This window comes from Theobroma cacao, chromosome 8 (genome assembly GCF_053813885.1).
Source record: "Theobroma cacao isolate CCN51 chromosome 8, ASM5381388v1, whole genome shotgun sequence".
Taxonomy (NCBI): domain Eukaryota; kingdom Viridiplantae; phylum Streptophyta; class Magnoliopsida; order Malvales; family Malvaceae; genus Theobroma; species Theobroma cacao.
In genome coordinates, this window is record NC_142646.1 from 24,510,918 (window position 1) to 24,531,831 (window position 20,914).

Below are 20,914 nucleotides of genomic sequence, written 5' to 3' on the forward strand. Positions count from 1 at the left end.
TGATGCTCCGCTTAACTTGCTGACATACGAGACACTTTGCTACAAATTCTGCTACGTCTCGTTTCATACCCGGCCACCAATAATTCTCCCTGATAGTCCTAAACATCTTGGTGCTTCCGGGATGTAAAACATAAGCAGATGAATGGGCTTCTTCCATGATCGCCTGTCTCAATTGGTTTCCCTCAGGAACATAAACTCGGTCTCTAAACATCAAGATGTTATCCTCTGTGAGTCTGAACTCACTAACTCCCCCATCAGTCAATGTTTGAATTTCTTTTCTTAACTCATCATCAGACCTCTGAATGTCCTTGATCTGATTACGTAACGAAGGTCGCACAATGAAGCTTGCCAATAAGGATCCATCCTCACCATTTCTCAACTGGACCCCAAGAGATTTCATCTCTAATAATGCTGGAAAATAACAACTCTGAAGTGCTGCTAAAGACGATGAAGACTTACGACTTAAGGGATCAGCTATAACGTTCACCTTTCCCAAATGATAGTCTATCACCAAGTCATAATCTTTTATCAACTCCAACCATCGCCTTCGCCTAAAATTAAGCTCCTTCTGAGTGAGCAAATATTTTAAACTCTTGTGATCTGCAAATACCCGACAATGCTCACCATACAAGTAATGCCTCCAGATTTTTAAAGCAAACACCACTACTGCTAACTGTAAATCATGGGTAGGGTAATTTACTTCATGCCTCTTTAGCTGTCTAGAAGCATAAGCCACAACTTTTTCATCCTGCATTAATACGCACCCCAACCCCAACTTTGAGGCATCATTGTACACCATAAATCCCTTACCACTCACAAGAAGTGTTAAAACGGGAGCGGAGGTTAACCGGTTCTTTAGCTCCTAAAATCGATTCTCACAAACATCATCCCACACAAACTTAACTCCTTTATGAGTTAGACGGGTCAAAGGAGCTGCTATTAAGGAAAACCCCTGAACAAACCTTCGATAATAACCGGTTAATCCGAGGAAACTACGAATCTCTGTCACTGTCTTAGGTTGTTCCCATTGTAAAATTGCCTCTATCTTCTTGGGATCAACATATATTCCAGCTCCCGATACTACGTGTCCTAAGAATACCACTTCCTGTAACCAAAACTCACACTTTGAAAACTTTGCATACAACTGTCTTTCCCGCAAAGTCTGTAATACTATACGTAAGTGGTTAGCATGCTCATCATTATCTCTCGAGTAAACCAGGATATCATCAATGAACACAATAACAAACTTGTCCAAGTAAGGGTGGAACACCCTGTTCATGAAATCCATAAAAGCTTCCAGTGCGTTAGTTAACCCGAAAGGCATGACCAAGAACTCATAATGACCATACCGAGTCCTGAACGCTGTCTTGGGTACATCCTGTTCTTTAATCTTCAACTGATGATACCCAGACCTCAGATCAACCTTAGAAAACACTGTAGCTCCCTATAATTGATCGAAAAGATCATCAATCCTCGGTAACGGATACTTGTTCTTAATGGTCATTCTGTTAAGCTGTCGGTAATCTATACATAACCGAAGTGTACCGTCTTTCTTTTTTACAAATAAAATCGATGCTCCCTATGGAGATATTCTAGGGCATATAAAACCCTTGTCCACTAACTCTTGCAATTGTACTTTCAACTCCTTCAACTCTGCTGAAGCCATTCTATATGGAGGAATAGAGATAGGGGCAGTACTTGAAAATAAATCAATGGTGAATTCTAACTCACGATCGGGAGGAAGTCTCGGTAATTCATCAGGAAATACATTGGGGAACTCACTTACTACGGGGACATTCTCTAACTTAGGTTCCTCCCTCGATATGTCAATCACGTGAGCCAAGTATGTCGGATATCCCTTTTGCACCAATTTCAAAGCTTTGAGGGCCGAGATTACACAAAACGGTAATACTCAATGCTCCCCCGTAAATACCACTTCTGCTCCCTCTGAACTTTGGAGAATCACTTCTTTCTTAAAACAATCCACCTTTGCTCGATTAGTGAACAACCAATCCATACCCAAGATCAAATCAAAGTCCCAAATCTCCAAAGGGATTAAATCACCTAAAAATTCTTCTTCCCCAACTTTAATACCACAGTCTCTATAATACGTATTTCTTACTAACCGCTCGCCTAGAGGAGTATGCACTATAATCTCTCCCTCTAATGGTGACAGGTTCCTATCTGAGAATGATGCAAATGATATGCTAACATATGATCTATCAGAACCCGAATCTATCAAAACTTGTGCATCTCTATCAAACACAATCATAGCACCTGTCACTGTGCTAGGTTGAACTCGGGCTTCATCCTCAGTCACTGCAAAGACCTTGGTCGAAATCTGGGGCTGCGGTTTGGAAGATGGCTGCTCTGGGGTATTACTCCTCATGCCTGACAATATCACTATGTCACGACCCAATTTCCCGGGCAATGACCGGCGCATGAGCTCAATGAGCATAGCTCACTAAGCCCAAGCAAGCCTATCCATTTACCTTTGCTTAACAAATTTATCATATCATGCATACACACACACACCTTTTCTCGGGTGTGAACATAGCCAAAACACAATGGCATTATCGATAATAATATACATGCACTATACCAGTCATGTATTTAGCAATTTACATTGCATACACATATTCATATTGTTAGATTGTTTTCACAATACAAAAGGACCCATGACTTCCAGCGGAGACATTTACAATAAAAGGGATTACTATTGAATGCCAGACACATACCCAGGATATGCACTACGGGGACTCCTCGATCTAGAGTCCAACAGTCACCTGATCTGAAAACATGAATTTTTATAAAACGTGAGTACAATACTCAGTGAGTGAACAAGGAAGGGAACAAGCAACAATTAGGGAGAATTTAAAATCATGATGCACTTGTTTCAAAACAATACAATTTAGTTCATTCCTATTTAAAACCCCTCCAAACCCGAGAGTTTCTCGCTACAGCGAGCATGAATTTCGCTACAATGAAAACAGAGCAACAAGAGAAACATTTTTTTCTCACTCAACAAAAAGCCATCCTGCTAAACTAATAAAATCAACATAAAATTCATGAAAATTCTCAAAGTATAATGCGTCAAATTTCACATACATTACAACCATAAATCATTGTCCATCAATTTGCTATAACACACACATTTACATATGTGTATATATATATATATATATATATATATATATATATATATATATATATATATATATATATATATATATACCCATCATCATCATCTCACCAACCCATCATCATCGTCACTAGCTCATCATCATCATCACCAGCTCATGCGCACTCCCTACTCGCACATGGCTGGGTCATCACCGGGTTATGCGCACTCCCTACTCGCACATAACCGGGTCATCACCGGGTTATGCGCACTCCCTACTCGCACATAGTTGAGTCAACATAATTACACAACATTATATTCAAGCATATATGTATATCAACATAATGCAGCCACATAGAAATCCATAATAACCACATTTCATAACATAAACCTTTTCTCAAAAGCTTGTTTCCAAGGCATTCATTTTCATGAAAAATTACATAAAATCATTCAAACACTTTGTTCAAAACAGTCATATTCCCAAAACAATTTTGATAGGCAGTCCACTCACAGGTGTCGAAAATCCGGATTCCGGGTGAACTCTGATTAATAGTCCTCAGGCGCAATTCTTTTGCCTTTTCCGGACATCTCACCACCTTGACAAATAACAAAGTCGAGGAATTTACTATATTGTCCCTAAATTGATATAAATTAATTTAAACTACTAATGCTTGATATGTAAATGCAAAAATATGTCCGATTACCGCTTAATCACGGTATCGATTAAATTCGACCGATCACCCGATTAATCGGCGATTGTGTCCAAATCACCTCCAAATTAATTCATTTCTCCTCTAATACCTTAATTTACCACATACATTTAAATAAAGCCAAATTCAGCATTAGAACCCTCACAGTTCCTTATAGAAAAATTTGGTCATTTCGTGCACTAGCATCGAATTTTTTCTCTACATAACCGTTTCACCTTAATTCATCATTTTTCATGCCATTTTCCTTGAAATAAAAACAATCCCCCATTGATATTCAGCCCTCATGGTTCGGCCAACAAGGAACCCTAGAGAAATTGAATATTTCTTTTGTGTTTTTGTTCATAACCATGCTTAACTATCCCTAAACACTAACATAGTCTAAAATCAAATTATTCCAACAACAATTCCACTTTCATACCCATTTTTCAGAATTGAATTCATCATGATAACTCAATATTCAACCATGGAAAACAAGAACAAAAGCATGGGTAAGCTAGGTATCAAGGAGAATTAAAGAAATTTTAAATTACCTAGCTTGTTTCCTTGATTTCTTCACTTTTTCTTTGAATTTCCACCTAGGTTTTCTTGTTTTTCCTTTTGTTCTTCCTTTTTTCTTGTTGCTGGATGCCTAGGCTGAATATGGTGAGGGAATTGGGGATTTAATGGGCTGATTTCTATAGAAAATAATAAAATAATCAAGCATGCCATGTGTCACATGCTTATTGGCCCAATTTTTAACTTTTTGACTTTTTCTTCTTGATTTTCCACCACAAATATTCTGGTATTTATCCAATCCTACCACAATTAAAATCCCTTGGTCTTGACAAGTGTTGGGGTGAAAAATTTACCGATTTGCCCCTGGGGCGAAAAAATTACTATTTTGCCCTTTTACTCCGAAATGTACCGGAATCTCATTATTTCTACTTTTCAACCTAAAATAACACTAATATTGATCAATATTAACCAAATGGGGCAAAAATTGTTTAAAAAAATTTTCGTTTAGTCCTTTAGTGGCAAAATTACCATTTTGCCCTTGTGCTCCATAAATACCGAAAATCACAATTTTTCACTGCTAAACATCATTTTATACTCCAATAATCATAATTATATTTCATATAATTATTCTTGGTCAAATGTGATCAAATCTTGGCTAAAAATCTCAATTTTATCATCAAATGGTAAAATGACCGTTTTGTCCCTAATTGGTCAATTTTCTGATGGACTCCAAACCGGACCTTGAACTCCAAATCACTATTCTAAGCCATTCTGTTGGTTTTAAAATTTTCAAATTCCTCTTAGAATTTCTATTTGAACTAGTTCAAGGCTCGATTTAACTTAGTTGTACCACTCGATACAATACCGTCTTTTAATCGAGCTTGACAAGGTCTCACACACTAGGCCCTGTCTGGACTATGATCCTGAAGTGTCTCTCTGAGGTATACTAAGACGAGTCGGAGGAGTAGAAGTAGTTACTGTACCCCATCTCAACTGAGGACAATCTTTCCTGATATGCCCCTCTTGGCCTCATTGAAAACACTTTGTAGTATTTCTACATGACCCAACATGAAATCCTCCGTAATTACGGCATTTGTCCAATCCTCCTGAAGTCCCCCCTGTCTACTCATCACTGGCCAATCAAATCTAGAAGATCTCGACTGTGACTACTGAGATGGAGGTCTAGCAGATGCCACAGACGTTGAGGTAGTACTTCTTGTAGTAGATGTCGAATCTCTACCTCTCTTTGAAGACTGACCTGGGAACGTAAGTGAATTCCTTCTCTTTGCGAACTCAGCTCGGATCCATCTATTCTCAGTGGCGAGCTTCTCAGCCCGTAAGGCCATCTGCACGACTTCCTTATGTGGCTCCCTACCAGTCACTGTCATCCATTCCCTGATCTCATTATGGAGCCCTTCCTCGAAATAATTAGCCTGATCTTGCTCAGATTTCACCAGATCCAGCACATATAACATCAACTCGTTAAAACGAGTTTCGTACTCCTCTACAGTTAGATTTCCTTGTTTCAAGCTTAGAAATTCTCTTTTCTTTTCTTTTTGATGAAAGTAAGTAAAATACTGATAATCAAATTCTCTGAGGAAGTCAGACCATGTCTGAGGAGTAGTGGAACAAGACTTCACCGAATTCCACCAAGTACGAGCCCTCTTCTCTAGTAATCTAGTAGCCACCATTAGCTTCATATCGTCATCTAATCTCATATTAGAACGAGTCTCCGAAACTTGATTAACCCAATCCTTAGCTGTGGTCGCATCCAACTCACCAGTAAACGAGACGCAACCCAACTGTCTAGCTTCCTTCAATTTCTTAGAAATGGAGACGTCTGGTGTCGGGGTGGAATAGGAGGTGGTGGTATTGGGGCTGTTACAGGGGAATCAGCGGGTGAAACTGGACCAGCTTGAGCCTGGCCCGTAAGAGCAACGAGAAAAGTCTCTAATGCCTGAGCTGCCTCGGGTGACATGGCAGGTACGCCAAGAGTAACAACAGATGGTGGAGGAGGTACAGGAATGTCAGTAGACTCAGCAGTAGGAACTGCTCTAAAAGAAGATGCAACCGACTCCTTCTCTATGGAATTCGGTCGACTTTGTCTAGGGTGACCTCTTCCCCTACCAGTAGATCTAGTGATAGGTGGTAGCTCACGTCGAGGAGGCATAATGATCTACAAGAAGAACAGAATTGGTTTAGACTACTTAAGACTCTATATGTAATTACATGCAACTAACTAATCTTAATTGGGCCACACTAACATTGTAAATTATTTTAAAATAACTTTAAATCCAAGAACTTTAAAAATCAAAAACTTCTTCCAAAACCATAAGTTTTTAAATCAAAAGCTCAGATACCAACTGAATTGTCACAACCCGGAACCTCCCTCGAGCCCATGACAACCGCCGCGACGTTCCGATTTACACTCATTATCCGGAATGCCAATCGAAACCCCACAAGGTTAACGAATCAGTTTCTTGCCTTTCTTGTGAGCAATCATTGTTAAATATCGAGTTTTAAGAAAGTATAAACTATTTTAGATCGAAAACAATCAAAATAAAATTTTCGCCACATAGGGGTATTTTGGTCATTTTTACCAAAAAATTTCGAAACCTGATAAAGATACAAGGTATGGTAGAAAAATATCCACTACAAATTAAAAATAAATTTTTGTAATCTAAATCATTCATTTAGAGTGAAAAGTTGGCTAATTAAACTAAATAAAAATATTTGATAATATATTTCATTTTCTTATAAAACAGTTTTTATAGAACTATACATAAATAATTTTTGTAGCGTGAGAATAAAATAAATTCATACATACAATAATTTACAAAGTTATAATGTACAATAATAATTACAATGACAAGTGGCCCATAATTACATCCAATATTGATGATAGTAACCTACTGTCTGTGAGATAGAGATGTCAACTGGAATCCTCGACAAAATAAGGTATCTTCAAGCTACCACAGGCCTGATATGTTTGGAAAGGAGGTGGGTGAGATTTTACAATCTCAATGAGTAAACATACATTATCATAAATATCTAAAGGCGAGTAAAATGGAGGCAAGTTTAAACAACAAATCACAAACCATTTCATAAGGTTTTCAATTTCTTTCTTAAACCATAAAACATTTGTAATTTACCAAAACAGTTGTCAAGGCTTATAACCTTTATTAAAAACATGGCTCAAGCCAAAATCTAGTCCTCGAGGATACCTTGGTCGAGGCATCTAACCGAGTCCGCCAAGGTTGTTAAGATATTACATGTTAAACACATTCTAGTTTTGAAAACAAGCCGTTCCTTGGCGTTGGCCGAGTTACACATTCACGTGGGGGTTCGACGTGAAGTGAACTCTAACACTACCCCGGGAGTTACCTGCCTCACCTCTACAACCGGACTAACTATGAAACTGGGTTTACCGTGCCCCTCTAATAGGCAGTCCATGGAAACCCGTCACTGCAGTGACTAAACCCTCAAATTTTAATAAAATTTCGACAGTATAACGTGACTTTTATTTTTTTATTTAGCTTGCATAGTAAAAGACAGCTTACATTCTATTCCCAATGCAATTATAAAATATAGCCACATATACTCATATATCATAAGCCATTCATAAGAAAATATATTTTTCAAGACAATTGGTAGCCTCCAATTACTCAATTTCATAATCAACACAATATATTTTTATTTGTCACATTTATTTCTAAAACATCAAAAATCCCATTTTAATCTCATTTTCATTTCATAAAATCCATGAAGAGCATTTAAAAGTAAACTCTAGATAATTTACAATAATAATAGGTTTACTCACCGTTTGTACAGATGAAATGCTTCCTAGGTGCCCCGATCACTGTTGGTCGGGTACGACTTCCTTGCCTTTACCGGAAGGCTCTCCTCCTATACACATTGCAAATTTTACCCAATTCACCACATTGATGCTAAATCACTATATAATTGACTTAAATCCTATACTAATGCATGGTATGAAATGCAATAGCCTAAAAAGGCTTAAACGCGGTATTAACCTATTTTTGGCACTTTACTCGATAAATTGCTAACGCGCTCCATTTTAGTTCTAAATTGTCCCATTCTCTCTCCAACATTTCTAACCATTAAATATCATCCAATAACCTTCTAAAATCACCAAAATCAGTTCACTTTCCTGCTTAGAAAATTCGGCCAAAAATGGGACATTAACTCGGTAAATTTTCTACTTTGTTTTTCTATCACATTTAACCATTTTTCATCATTTTCTCTTCATTTCTCTTAGAATAAAAATCAGATCATCATCATTGTACCTCATTGCAGATTCGGCCAAGGGTGGGTATTGTGAAAATTTAATGCTTTCTTGCCCAATTTAATTTCTAAACACATTTAACTAACTAAAACTATCAATTTAACTAAAAATCAAAACCTAAAAATTTCAATTTCTCCCCCCTTGAAATTCATCCAGCCCTTGATGTCACTTTTAGATCTCTCTCCTTAAGCATGCTAAATGGAAACAAAGGCATAGGAAACGTAGAAATCAAGCTAAAGTCGAAAAATCTTACCGTTAGACGCGTAAACGGGAGAAAAACGCGAATTCCCCTTTGAATTTTCTTGTTTCTCTTTGATTTTTCTCTTTTCTTTCTTTCCTCTCTATTTTCTCTCTTGTTCTTTCCTTATGGCCGGCCAGCACTTAGTATGGGGTTTAAATGGGCTGATTTTCCATTAAAATAATATTAAACAATTAAAAAGTGCCATGTGTCACTTTTCCATTGGCTCATTTTTAAAATTTCATCCATTTGTTTCCAAATTTTTACCATACACTTGTCCCACATATCCATAGGTTAGATACATTTCTCAGACTTATCCAAAGTCTTGGTGGAGTAATTTTTGAAATTTACACTTTCGCCCCCGTAAAAGTGAAAAATTACATTTTTGCCCAAAAAATTGAAAAATTGCCCATAGACATATTTTTCATCCCTTATACTCATACCATTCCCCAATTTGTCAAATTTGATCTAAATTCTCTCAAAAACTCAAATTTTGTCCACGGGTGGTAAAATTACGATTTTGCCCCTGAACATCAAAATTTCCAATTTTACCCCAAATGAACCCTCGAACTCCGAACAATCATTTTTAGTCATTCCTGGACTATAAAATATTAAATTTCATCCTACGATTCCTATTTGAACTAGTTCGAGGTTAAATCAACTCAAGTGTACCGTTAGGTACAATACGGAATTTCATCTATTCTTAGGACTTTCCTAGCATAATAACAAGCTACTCAGTGCATGTATGTCATGATATGTGTTTATAGGGTCGGGTTTTACAATTTCAAAGTTGGCATGATGAATAGAACAATTCAATAGCAACTGTCCTATAATAACATTAATAAATATAATGAATTCAACATAAATAAGGCTCATGAAATCCATTTATTGCTAAACTGGTGACTCCTAAGTCCCAAGAGTTGAAGCGCAAGATGAGCCCATGCCCAGTCGCCTATCACCTATAAAAACGTAGCACCTACATAAGTTCTCTGCCTCCATTTTTTGTTTTTCCATTTTCAAAAAAGTTTGTAGTTGTTTTCCTTTTTCCATGAAAATGCAAACTTGTCACTATCATTAGAGCCTTTCGAGTTACCAGCTTCCCTTTCTCTAAGGCAAACCTTTTTAGTAACAATCCAAACCAAAACAAAATCTTTCTCATTTTCTTAGCTTGAATTCTTTTTGGGTTTTACTTGTTTGTTTTTTCCCTTGTAATAGCAATGGCAGTAGTAGGTTTTTTCTTTCTCTTTTTGTGATTTTAGTCTACAGTTATCCTTAAACAAAAATTGATGACTGATGAGTGATAGGAATAAAAATATAAAGAGAAAAAGAAAAAGAACAAAAAACTTAAGTTGTAGATTAGAACATCGAGGAAGTGGATAGATTAGGGAGTAAAATAGGGAACCTTCAACACAGCACAACAAAAGAAGCTTCACAACACAGGAAGAGGCAACAAAGCAAGGAAATTTTGGAAAAGTGATGATTGAGCCACACAAATGGGTTTTAGCCTCTAGTCTCAACACAGGAAGGGGAAGCAAAGTAGAGAAATTTGGGGAAAGTGAGCCACACAAATGGTTAGGGATTAAGGGTTAGCATTTGAGTCATATGGGTTTGGTTTCCTTTAACTAAGTTAGTAAATTTCAAAATTAGTTTGAATGGGTGGTAGACTTGGTTAAAGTTTAGCTTATTTTTCATCAAGACACAAGTTCGAGTCTTTATAGCAACAAAAATTTAAATATTTTAAATTTAATTAATAAATGAATAATTGTTAATAATAATATAACTTTAATATATTTATATTAAACTAAAATCAATATTATTTTGTTATTTAATTATAATATATTATTTATTAATTACTAACTAAATTTATTAATTTGTAAAATACTAATTACTTGTTTATAATAAGTAATAAGTTAATTTTAATAGTATATATTTATATGTATTACTTATATATATATATATATATACGAAATTAAGGTCATAACTTATATATTATAATGTTTTATATCAAATTTTGTATAAATAAAAACTAATTATAAACAATATATTATAAAAACTAAGGGGATAACTAATAAAGTTATTAAATGTAATCATATAAATAATAAAATTTATTATAAGTTATAGTAATGTTTATGTATAAATTAAATATATATATAATATTTATACAAATATATATATTCATAATATTTTATATTACGAAACATTACTATGGTGTAATAATTATAACATATTAATATGTAACATATGTACTATCATTTATTAATATTAACAAATAAGTTATATCATTTAAAATATGTAATTTGTGATTCCATATTAATACAATTTTATAAATAAACAAATATATAGTTAATATTAAATTATTATGATTTTGATTTGTATATGTACATAAAATAAACTAATATATTTTAAGTATATATTATTAATTAAGCTTACAATCAATTCTTCTAAATTTATATTAACTAATATTAATATACATCAAGTATTATTATTTTTGTATACCTTATATGGTGTTATATATATTTATATATATTTATTTATAAATAGTACTCATGATTTCAATTATTAAAATTATAATATGAAACTAATCATAAAGGATGAAGTACTCAAAGTAATATTAAAATGATCTTATATGAATTTAATCAATGTAAAACATAATGTTATATTACTTAATTTATTGTATATTTTTTAATGACACAAATTATATGTTATAATGCATGTTATATATATTACAAAGTTTGTATAACTAATTGTAAATATAATTTTATAAAAACTAAGGTAATAGCTAATAAAGTTAATAACTATAATCATATAAATAAAATTACTATAAGCCTACATATAAAACATCGGTGTAATAATTAAAACATATTAATATATTTGTAGGATATTTAATATCTCATATACATACATACATATATATATATATTAACTTATAAAGTTATATCATTTAAAGTATATAACTTGTAGTTTTATATTAATACGATAGGCTATTTTTTTTCTGGTGAATAATACAGGTTATATATATATATATATGCCATAGCTATGATTTTAATTTATATCCATACACATAATAAACTAATATATTTTATATATATTATATTAATAAGTTTATTGTATATTTGCCTTTTTAATTTATATTAATTAATATTAGTACATATATAAAATATTATTTTTTGTTTCATTTATTATTAGATCTTATCATCTATTTTTATAAAATTAAAAAATTTACTATGTTCTTTTTATAAAATTTTTAATTTAATAAAATTAATGGATTTGGAACTATTAATTTGTAATTTATGATTCCATAAAGTTTTCAAAAAAATAGTAAAAAAGGCAAAGGAAAACATATTTAAATTTTTAAATATTATAAACTTCAGTATGTATATATTTGCTTTTTTTAGTATATTTTTAATAAAGGATTAATAAAATTTATAATTTTTTTAATATATTTTATATAAAAAATTTTAAAAATAGTATTATAGACAGAATTTTCGATGGAATATTCCGTTGGAAAATTTCCGTTGATAATAGCTTTTTCCAATGGAAAAGTTCGTTGAAAACTTTAGGGGGCATTAAATTTTTTAGGGCCTTAAACTTTCTGACGGATTTCCAATTAATAATTTTCTATTGGAAAATTTTAACAAAAATTCATCAAAAATTCTATTGAAAAATTTTGAAGGAGTAATTTTTTTTTGTGCTAAAAAAATCTCCGACAAATTTCTAATGGAAATAGAATATTTCCATTGAAAATTCATTGAAAATTCATAAGAAAAAATCAAAAAAAGTACTGTTGAAATTCCATTGGAAATTTCCAACAGAATTTTTTCTGTCAGAAAAAATATGTTTTTGTGTAGTGCAATGCACAAGATTCACCATGAGGTACGTGGTGGGAATGGGCTTTAAAGCTTGATATGATGAAGGCTTATGATTGAGTTAATTGGGATTTTTTGTACCTAATGATGTGGTAATTTGGGTTTGGTGAGCATTGGATTGATATGATAAGGCGTTGTATCTCAAATTGTTAGTTTTCACTACTTTACATGGCACCATGGTCGGACACTTTAAATTCGGAAAGGGCCTGCGATAAGGTGATTCTATATCCCCTTTCTTATTTATTTTAGCTATTGAATACCTCTCTAGGAGATTGAATGATTTATTTGTGAGATATCTTTCGTTACATTATGCTTCAAGGTGCCCTATGGTAGTAAGTCAGTTATCTTTCGCAAACAATATTATTATCTTAACAAATGGTAATATTTCTACCTTGAGAAAGATTCTATCTTTTTTGAAAGAATATGCTTTATCCATGTGAGAAAAGGCATGATACATCGTTTGAAAATATCTTTAAGACGCGCATTGGCTTACCCTAAAGGAGGAAAGGTCTAACAATTCAAGTAGAAGTAACCCCTGATTATATCCCAAGGTCTTTCGGTTATTTAAATCAAACTTTTCAAGACATTTTTTCTTTTTTCTCTTGGCCAATGATTTGGGACACTGATGCTATTGCCCACATTTGTTAATAATCACCTTGTTAAGGTGATGTGCTAGAAATGTTGTATGTTACACAGCATTGAAGAAATAAAACAAATTATCCAACTACATGCCGACCCTATCATTTGTTGTTACACGCCATGCCTACTATCGTCACGATAATACAAGCCCATCAAAAGTATATTTAACAGCACTACATTTTGCATATGTTGTAATACGGCATTACTTTATACGTAATTAATATAATCCATGTCGTTGCTTACTTCCCTAACTATTTACAGGCAATGGTGAAATTTTAAAGAGAAATTGCACATCATTTGCTATAATCTGTGGTCTACATAATCATACTTTAAAATAGGAGAAACATGAACAATAGTAGACATAACATTGTTCAACTTGACCCTATGAGTAATCTAAATGCCGCATAAACCCTAAACTTATGATAAAACAAATCTTATGTAATCAATATGTATTAACATTATAATAATTATTCACCCTATCCAACTGGTAATGAATTCCAATTGGCAATGAATTCCAATTGGCATCTCTGTGATACCTTTGGTATCATCAGCAGTTTCCTCATTATCTCTATATGATCTCTAACATCTACGGTAAATTGTACTCTGACTTTCTCCAACAATCTTCCATATTGTAGGAAATACTCCACCATTCCTAGCTTTAGGCTAATTGAAATTAGGTCAATCTCCTTAAGGGTTGACGATAGACATTAAGGAACATTTTCAAATATCTGCCATAATAGATCTCCATTAAATCCTTGTGTACAAAAAAGAACAAAATAGGGGCCGATAAGAGCTTCTAATTATCTTATTTTAGACACTAAGTAATTTCAAGTAGAGTCTAATTCGTATAGTATGTATTGTCAGCATTTCCAATTGAATTACACTTCCTAACAACTCAGCTAGTCCAGAGATTTGATCCAAATCATGTCATTTGATTGATAAATGGATCAGGTTGGAAAAAAGGGCCAAGGCTTACTGCACAAAGTTGTAGCCTAAAGTCTACAATAGTAGGGGTTACAAGGGAGTATAATATTCTAGATTTTAATGAAATTCATATGGATGAATGTTGATTAAAGACGAACTAGTCACTTAACTTACCCATAGTGAAAAATCATTACAAGAAAGTGATCGAACATGACTAATTCCATTTAAGAAATTAGTTGTAGCAATAGGGACCATAGGTTGAAGTAAACAAAGAGATAGAATAAACAATTCAGCATGTTGAATACAGTAGAGGTTCAGAACTGAATGTGTTGTTACAAAACCACTAGAGTATTTGAAATATACAAAGCTTGGGCATCAATCACAACAACAAAATTTCGACGTTTGATATTATTCTCAATATCAAGATTCAACTTTTTAAGTGAAGGCAATGCAATATCTAACTCTGTTAGAATAAGAAACTCATTGCGAAAGTGTACAATCAACTCTTCCATAATAAGAAACCTAGACAAAATCCTTCGGAACAAATCATTATCTTCAAAGTCTACCCCATCAAGACGAAGAGTCGTCAAATTTGGAAGGTAGATGTGATGAGGAATGCTAAGAATAAGACATTGAATCGTAAGTTTTAATTTGACGACCTTATTATTTCTGAAGAGAATCCAAGGTAGCAATGCTCTCGATTCCCTTACATTGATAGCTAAGTCAAATTCTCTGACTTTTCGACGTAATGCAAACTAGATCTAGCCAAAAAGTTAGGCCACATCAGGTCATTCGTATAACCCATGAAAACAGAGACTAAATTTCACAATAGACTCCTTTTGATGGAACAACAACACTCTATACACAAAGTTCACGAAGCCAAATCTTATGTGTTCATCGTCAGTTAAATTAAGACTCTAAACACGAGTATAAAGAAACCTCTACCTACTTTATAATACGGAGGTGCGAACTACATATTTTATGGGAAGCAATGAGAGGATATGACATAGAATGCCATTAAGTCAAGCATTGAGTCTGTCAATGATGCAATCAAACTATTATTGCCTTTATAAAGGCGTTCGATAGTTATTGTGAAAGATTGCCTATTGGCCATTTAGGGACTTGCTTTAGAGTGAGAGGATGAATTCAAATACAATGAATGATGGGAAAGATTTGATATATATGTATGAAGGATCAATTCTGAGACTAAACATGAAAAAAATAAAGAAATTAAAACTTTTTACCCATGGTTTCACACGGGGTTGTGAAGAAAAGTTTAGCCAACGTCAATTTAGGGTTAGGGAAATAGGTTGGAGGTTATTAGTTTGCAGTAAAGAGTTTTTGAACAATTTCAGCATGTGAAACATGGGGTGTAATTGTAAGGTGTTGCATGTAAGGGTTTACGGATTGCGTTTTGACGTGGCAATTGAATTGGACATTGACACAAGATTGTGTTATATGAAGGGAAAATGGCAATGTGGGAAAAATAACATGGCAAGAAAACTTAAAAGGTCACAATCCCATGTTGAATTACTGAAATGGTGCACATAACCTTATGCCTTACTATATAGAGTTCAAATGTTAATTCTTTAACACCACGTCATTCAGTGGAAATGTTAATACACGACATGCCTCCGTGGTTCAATGTGTTGTTAAACACCAAAAACTAAATGGCATGTACTTTTATCTGACATGACTATGATCTGCCCAGGATGTCCGTGAACATACTAGGTTAACTAGCAAGAAGCTAAAAATGCCAATGGTGCCAATGGCGTGTCACTTATTGGTGTGTTACGCATGTCATAACATGTTGGTTAAATCAAATTATACCAAATCCTAAGAGTCTAAAACATTCAACTGAAAGGAAACAAGAGCGATGTCCACAAATCTCCATAAACCTAAACCAAGTTATCAATATACATTGGCCACTATATAAACCCAAGACACAAAATCCAAAACCTCAATAACCTTAAACAATTTAACAATTACATGATCAGAAGACATCAAAGTTTGGTGAAACCAAACTCTCTGATAACTCTATAATATAGAGTTATTTGGGCTTAATTTTGATAATAATTTAGCTTAGTTCTTGTAGTAATGCATAAAAATTAGTAGATTTTATTTAATTATTTTAAATTAGTTATTTTAGGTGAGTCAATCTAATCTTAGTTAATTTTATGCTTAATTTGGTGTTAATGCGGTTAAGATAGGTTGTTATTGATTTATTTGTACTTTTGTAGGCATTTGATGAGAGAAGAATTTTAATGGAAGTAGGAGAGCAATTTTAAGGTGTAGACTTTTAGTGCACATGTTTTAGTATTTAGCCCATAACTTTCTCTACAAAGCTTCAAATGTAATAATTCTTGAACCATTGAAAATATAAGAAAAAAAAATACAACTTTTATGTTTATCATATCACCCAGTTTGTCACGACCCGGAACCTCCCTCGGGCCCATGACAACCACCGCAACGCCCCAATTGACACTCATTACCCGAAATGCCAATCAGAACCCCACAAGGCTTACATATCAGTTTCTTGCCTTTTCTGTGAGCAATCATTTTTAAACATTCCATTTTAAACAATTTCCAGTAGTTTCCTGCTCAAGTAAATCAAAAGACAAAAATATTTTACAAGGATTTATAGATAAATATCACTATTCAAAATATTGATTAAAATATAGCATTTTTTTTATATAAAACAATATTTATAGAAACACGTGTAAGAAATCTTTTGTAGCGTCTAAGTAAAATAAATTCACACATACAAAAATTTATAAAGTTATAATGTACAATAATGGTTACAATGACAAGTGGCCCAAAATACACCCAGTGTTGGTGCTAGAAACCTACTGTCTGTGTGGTAGAGATGTCAACTGGAATCCTCGACAAAATAGGGTATCTACAAGCTACCACAGCCCTGAAATGTTTGGAAAGGAGGTGGGTGAGATTTTGCAATCCCAATGAGTAAACAAACATTATCATAAATATCTAAAGGTGAGTAACAGCGAGGCAAGTTTAAACAACAAATCACAAACCATTTCATAATGTTTTCAATTTATTTCTTAAACCATAAAATATTTGTAATTTACCAAAACAGTTGTTAAGGCTTATGTCTTTTATAAAAGAAAACAAGGCTCAAGCCAAAACTAATCCTCGGGGATACCTTGGCCGAGGCATCTAACCGAGTCCGCCAAGGTTGTTAAGATATTCACACGTGAAACACATTTTTATTTTTAAAACAAGTCGTTCCTTGGTGTTGGCCGAGTTACACATTCACGTGGGGGTTCGACGTGAAGTGAGCTCTAATACTACCCCAGGAGTTACCCTCTTCGCCTCTACAACCGGAGTAACTATATAACCGGGTTTACCGTGCCCTTCTAATAGGCAGTCCACGGAATCCCGTCACTGCAGTGACTAACCCACCAATTTTAATAAAATTTCGACAGTATAACGTGGCTTTTATTTATTTATCCAGCCTGCATAGTAAAACAACTTACATAAATTTCCCAATGCACTCACAAAATATAGCCACATATACTCATTTCTCATAAGCCATTCCTAGGAAAATATATATTTTTCAAGTCAATTTGCAGCCTCCAATTACTTAATTTCATAATCAATACAATATATTTTTATTTGTCATATTTATTCCTAAAACATCAAAAATCTCGTTTTAATCTCGTTCTCATTTCATAAAATACATAAAGGGCATTTAAAATAAACTCTAGATAATTTACAATAAAAATAAGTTTACTCACCGTTTGTACAAACTAAAAGCTTTTTAAGCGCCCCGATCACTACTCGTCGGGTACAACTTCTTTGTCTTTTCCAAAAAGCTCTCCTCCTAGACACATTACAAAAATTTACACAATTCATCACATTGATGCTAAATCACTATATAATTAACTTAAATCCTATACTAATGCATGGTATGAAATGCAATAGCCTAAAACGGCTTAAACGCGTATTAACCTATTTTTGGCACTTTGCCCGATAAATTGCTAACGCGTTCCATTTTAGCTCTAAATCATCCCATTCTCTCTCCAACATTTCTAACCATTAAATATGAGCCAATAACCTTCTAAAAACAACAAAATCAGCTCACTCCCTTCCTTGGAAAATTCGACCAAAAATGGGACATTAACTCGGTTAATTTTTTACTTTGTTTTTCTATCACGTGTAATCGTTTTTCATCATTTTCTCTTCATTTCCCTTAGAATAAAATCAATTCATCATCATTGTACAGCATTGAGCATCCAGCCAAGAGTGGGTATTGTGAAAATTTAATGATTTCTTGCCCAATTTAATTTCTAAACACATTTAACTAACTAAAACTATCAATTTAACTAAAAATCAAAACCTACAAATTTCAATTTCTCTCCCCTAGAATTTTTTTCAGCCCTTGATATCACTTTTTGATCTCTCTCCTCAAGCATGCTAAATGGAAATAAAGGCATAGGAAAGGTAGAAATCACGCTAAAATCGAAAAATCTTACCGTTAGAAGCGTAAACGGTCGAAAACCACGAATTCCCCTTTGAATTTTCTTGTTTCTCTTTGGTTTTTCTTTTTTTCTTCCTTTCCTCTCTATTTCCTCTCTTGTTCTTCCTTATGGCCGGCCAGCACTTAAAATGGAGTTTAAATGGGCTGACTTTTCATTAAAATAATATTATTTCATTAAAAAAAATGCCACGTGTCACTTTCCCATTGGCCCATTTTTAAAATTTCATCCATTTGTATCCAAATTTTCACCATACACTTGTCCCACATATCCATAGCTTAGATAAAATTCTCAGACTTATCCAAAGTCTCGGTGGAGTAATTTTTAAAATTTACACTTTTGCCCCCGTAAAAGTGAAAAATTACATTTTTGCCCAAAAAATTGAAAAATTGCCCATAGACATATTTTTCATCCCTTATACCCATACCATTCTCCAATTTGTCAAATTTGATCTAAATTCTCTCAAAATCTCAAATTTTGTCCGCAGGTGGCAAAATTAAGATTTTGCCCCTACACTCCAAAAATCACCAGAATTAAACTTTTTCACTTCCTATCATTAAATTATACTCCAAATAGTTAATCTTGGTCAAAAATTTCAGTCCATGATCAAATTATTATCTTAGGTGGCAAAATGACGATTTTGCCCTTGAACATCAAAATTTCCAATTTTACCCCAAATGAATCCTCGAACTCCGAACAATCATTTTTAGTCATTCCTGGACTATAAAATATTAAATTTCATCCTACAATTCCTATTTGAACTAGTTCGAGGTTAAATCAACTCAAGTGTACCATTAGGTACGATATCGGGTTTCGTCTTTTCTTAGGTGCTTTCCTAGCATAATAACATGTTACTCAGTGCATGTATGTCATGACATGTATTTATAGGGTCGGGTTTTACACAGTTAGACTTGGAAGATAGTCAAAAATCTTATCACAATTGATGTACTGTAACAGTCCTAGAGCAATTATGATTTCTGTTAATTAATTGGGTAAGGCTATAACTCACATGGTCTGATGAGGAAATCTTAGCTGAAAATGACTTCTTTCTTCACCTAACTTAGCCTAACTTCAAAGCCTATAAAAATAACCTTTCGGAGGACTTGAAAGGGAGAACGAAGAAAACACTAGATTGACATTTGAGAGTCAAGCTACAGAATCATTGAAGGAATTTGAAGGATTCAAGGAGATTTGGAGATCAAGAATACAATCCTTGGTTTTTTCTATCTTTTGTTATTCTTTTATTCCTTTAGTTTTAATGTTTAAATTTTATTCAATGATGATGTATGACTTGATGGGGAACTAAGTTTTTAATCTAAGATTATGATTGAAGTCAATATGTAGTCTGAATTATTTATCTCTCTTTTACTTATGTTTGATGGATTTAAATTGTTTATTTTATTCTATTCTTAATGCTTTTAATTGACTGGCCACCAATTAGATTGAATTGGAAACCTAGGTGAAACCTTGCCGAAGGAGATTTAGGTAGACCTTGAATAGAATAACGTATGATCAAATGCACTTAGTTGATTAGGTGATTTGATTTGCATATAGGGTAGACATACACCTATAAGCCATACGTAGCCAAAATTAGAACACAAACTTAATGAATACTTCTTCAATATAATTTGCATAGACATATAGTAAATTAATTAGGAGATGTATTTTTATAAGAAACTCAACAGAGACTTATAAATAATTTAGGGCTCTAGGTTGCAACTTAATCCATTACATGGAGTTAAGAGAGAGAGAGACAATATTCAGGTGAAGTTGAGGGATATCATAATCTTAGGTCTGGTAGTCATTCAAATTCAATAAAGTAAATTTGCATAGATTACTTTTAGTTTTCGTTATTAGTTTATTAATTTAAATTTTCCTTTTTAATTTTAATTGTTTAGATAAAATTAAAGTGTGTTAATTTTAGTAGTTAACAATAAGGATTAATTCAATTCTCTATGGGATCGACATTCTACTTATCTCTACATTATCTTTGCGATATGTACACTTGCGTGAGTAGAAAATTGAGCAACACCCTCCATGTATGTTACTCCCCAAAACCATTGCCTTATCCAAGTAACTTTGATTGCTCTAAAGATGCCTTCGACTAGATTATACA